Source organism: Anneissia japonica, unplaced genomic scaffold (assembly GCF_011630105.1).
Source record: "Anneissia japonica isolate Jap-2015-1 unplaced genomic scaffold, ASM1163010v1 scaffold1511_len2985839_cov193, whole genome shotgun sequence".
Classification (NCBI taxonomy): domain Eukaryota; kingdom Metazoa; phylum Echinodermata; class Crinoidea; order Comatulida; family Comatulidae; genus Anneissia; species Anneissia japonica.
In genome coordinates this window covers 446,090-450,347 of record NW_022685291.1, presented here as the reverse complement: position 1 = coordinate 450,347, position 4,258 = coordinate 446,090, and positions in this window count along the sequence as shown.

Genomic DNA, 4,258 nt, shown 5'->3' with positions numbered 1-4,258 from the left:
ACAAATTCACTGAAGTGGCATTATTTTTCACTTTACAGACATTCATTATAAGCTTATTTTAAAACTAGGCCTACCCTTTCTTTATCAATTTAAATTTGGAGGTCTGGACTGGTCCCTCTATTGCTAACGTTAATATTTAGATAGGCTTATCTTCATAACACTTCTACAAATGGACACTTTGTTGGAAGCAAAAAATCAAGTACGACTCGATTATTATATTCAGTGGGAACATTGAAAGTATAACAAAGTCATATTTATTTACTGTAGGGAAAATGCCCTGACTCGCTTAAAATAGCCAGAGTTACTCCTTTATACAAAAAAAGGTTCTAAAGACAACCCTGGAAACTATAGCCCAATTTCAATTTTACCAATACTTAGCAAAAATCTAGATAAAATTGTAAATAATAGACTGACTACTTTTTTTGAAAAATTTAATATATTTCATCAATATGGGTTCTGGGAGAAATATAGCACAAAATTTGTCACTTATAAATTTAGTTAACCATCTTCCCCCAACAAATTAATGATGACAACAATTCAATTGGCATTTTTATTGACTTTACGAAGTCATTTGATATAATTAATCATGCAATATTGATATCTAAATTGCAACATTATAGTATAAGAGGTCAACCACTTTCAATTTCATGTGAAGTACCACAAGGGTCAGTGTTGGGTCCAACCCTTTTTTTTTCATTTATATCAACGACCTTCCTAATTGCACCAGTTTTTTCGAATTTAGATTATTTGCTGATGATACTAATTTATTTCATGATTTTCTGGGAAACAATATTGATCTCTCTCTAATTAACTATAATTTTAACATGTTATTTATTTATGAGTATATTGACAACATTAAAATCATTTTAATATTGTTAATGTTTACACACTCAGTTACATACTGGTGTGGTATCTTCTCACTGCAGGCAGTGTACAGTAGGCTTACATCGCAGATGTACAGTATCTGGTAATGTAGGCCTATCAACAATACTCTGTGCAGTGGAATTCGTATTTAAATAAAATATCTCAGATAAGCAATGACACATTTAATATCAAAATATTGTTTGATTTCTAGAGCAATATTATATAACTTAATAATGATCTAATATGGATTTTTGATATATAAATATGTTCAGATTAAAATAAGAAAATTAAGTTATTAAGGCTATTTATAATTTTGTCTTTTTGTATTGTTTATAATATAATGAATACTAATATTTGTTTTAATATTCATGTTATTTCAATATGTAGCCTTTATTTCTGAATAACATTTCTATTAATAAGCATTGAGTGTCGGTTGACTAAAAAAAAAATGATACTTAATATTAATTTTATCTGTTCACAACAGTTTAATAATACAGAATAAGGATGGATAATGAATTATTGCAGTAAATTAATGGTTTCGATTTGATGTTTGACATACCTTAATAATAACAATAATATTAATAATAATAGTAGGCCTGATATGAATAATAATAATAATAATAATAATAATAATAATAATTTACTAGAGTATGACCTAGATAATTTATTGTGTAAAAGATTTATTGTGTTGTGGTTATTATTTTTTACTAAACAAAAAAATGTTTACTAATAACTATGAAGTTAAAAAAAATAATAGGCCTACATTTGATCACATAATTTGCAAAAAAAAAATGAAGAGAATATTACATTATTTAATAATATAAATTAAAGATGTAATTTGTATTCTTCATTTTGCATAATTAAGCCCATGTTATGAAAAAAATGTATTTTTGTTAAACGAAATTGGTTTTGAATTGTTTTATTTTTTAATTTATTAATTTGTATATGGTCCTACTAATTTTATATAACAGCTTATGTAACAAGGTAAATACTTCCCAGGCCCCCTTTACGGGTTCGTTGAACGCCGGCGTAGGGGGTTGTTAGAGCGCAAAAAAAAACACTTTGTATGCATAGTCTTCAACACGTCTAAGCTAAAGAGACAAAAAATAGGTTGAAGAAAAAGTTAAAAAATAATTATAGGTCTTACGTCCTAACAAAGGTATGTTGAACGTAATAACAACATAATTATTTCTTAGGGTAGCTTTGCAAATTAACTCTAAAAAATTATAAACAGTTACATGCGAAAGAGTTTTGTTTACTTTTACGATTTTTATATATTGGTGCGAGGGTGCTGTATATTTACAATTCAACAGCAATTGTGCAGAAAATAAAGTCATTCAAAGTTATATAATTACTAGGATTCTATATGGTATCTCAGTGAATACAGCATCTATAAAGCCTATTCCTATAAAATATCAACGTATACTTGAAAATTTTATTATTAAATTAGTTTATTTCTATAAAATCAAATATATATTTTCAAGAAATTTTGTTGCTTTGGACTATCCTAAAGAACTTCATGAAGTAGCTGCTGTCTTATCGTAATAAAAAGCGTGTTCTAAACACTTAATGTCGCGATTATGTATGTAATGAAACAGCCGTGAGACCTATCCTTTCCCCTAGGCCTATAGCCTACCTACCCCGGCTAGCCAAGGCCTATGCTGTATTAAAAGGTTGAAGATTCACTAAGTTTGAAGAGCAATTGTTTCTCTAAATTCAGTCTTGACAAACATTTTTTCTTTTGGAAATAGAGTAAAATAACATCTAGGCCATAAAGAACAATTAAGTATTCAAAAACGTTGATCTTGAAATGATAAGGTACAATCTAAATTTTGTAGTGTACTTAGCAACATTCGTTAATGGCGCTAAGCAAACTAAACAAAAAAAAAATTAAACTCAAACAATCAGCAACCATTAAAAACTTCTGGATTCTGGACTTACATTTAAAACATTGGTCCAATTGTGGATTTAGCAGCAAGCAGTAGGAGATTACATTGTGTGAGATTTGCTGAGGTGAAACCCATACGTATGCTATCTAGAAGTTGCTTTTGCTGTGGTGTCATTTCAGCAGTTTCCTGATTTTTGCAGTTTCAACTGTCTGATAATGAATATTCATTACCATTACATCATTGTAGTGAGACCATGGTCCAGTGAATTATGCAAATGAGTCAACTAGCAAAGAGCCTGTAATTTAAAAAAATGATATTATTATATTGTAATTATAACCAACAAATATTAAGACTTACATTAATAAAAATGGTGTAAAAGTACATGTGTATTATTAATTTAAATATATTAATTCTTACATTATATTATTTCATTGGGTTTGTATTTATATTATATTCAACACCAACATCAGTTGGATAAAACTTGACTATAAGACATCCCAATGTAATTACTTTCAGCCTTCTCGTACAGCATTCTGGTAGCATGGCTACTTCCATGCTATCAGATTGAAGTTTTGTGATACTGGGTAAATTTTTTTTTTCTTTTGTTTTTTTCATAATTGTTTTCTTATTCTTTAAACTGTTTCTGATATTTCTTGTGAGTTATTTTTCTACTTAAAATTTTTACGTTATGTAGTATGTGCCGCTAATGAAGATGTTTTAATAAAAAATGAAAACTGAAAAATTAAGATAAGAACTATGCATATAACTTAATTTTTAATTGAAGATTGGTGGATGATTTCAAAAGCATTATTTTATTGCCCTATATGGGTAGAGAATGGAAAAATTAAATAATATTTTAAACATAATAACTTTAAATAAATTGAACACCAACACTAGTTTGATAAAACCTGACTATAATATATCCAATGGCAATGCTTGTTAATGCGCAGACCTTTCATTTTGCAATGTTACACATTGTAACATTGCAAACGCAATACAGGGTTAAGATAGTATAATACACACTCCAAGCACGCTATCGTGTCGGGATTCAATATTTCGAAATTAATTATGTCATCATCAGGAATGAAAAATTATCCATATTTGTAAGCTTATATGCACAAGTACCAAAAGTGATTGACCAATAAAAACATTACCCCTAGTAGGTGACATAGTTATGAATAAACTAAAGATCAAATCATTCTTATCCTTCTGATCAAAGCTACCTACAAAAACAAAGAAAGCTCCTTTGAAGCTTTCAGCCCATTGTTAAGCAATGTGTGTAGCCTACGTATAGCAAACGCTTCTTTAAACAATAGTATAGACCAATTTTGCGAACTGTCAATAATGTTAGTATTAGAAAATATTAAACCTAATTTATTACTTACATTTCAGGCTACATTATCATTTTCAAGTGTACCTTGTAAACCTAAAACATATTGGAATGCCTCACAATATTGTATATGATCATTTATAACACTATCAGATTTGCACATACTATGCTATTA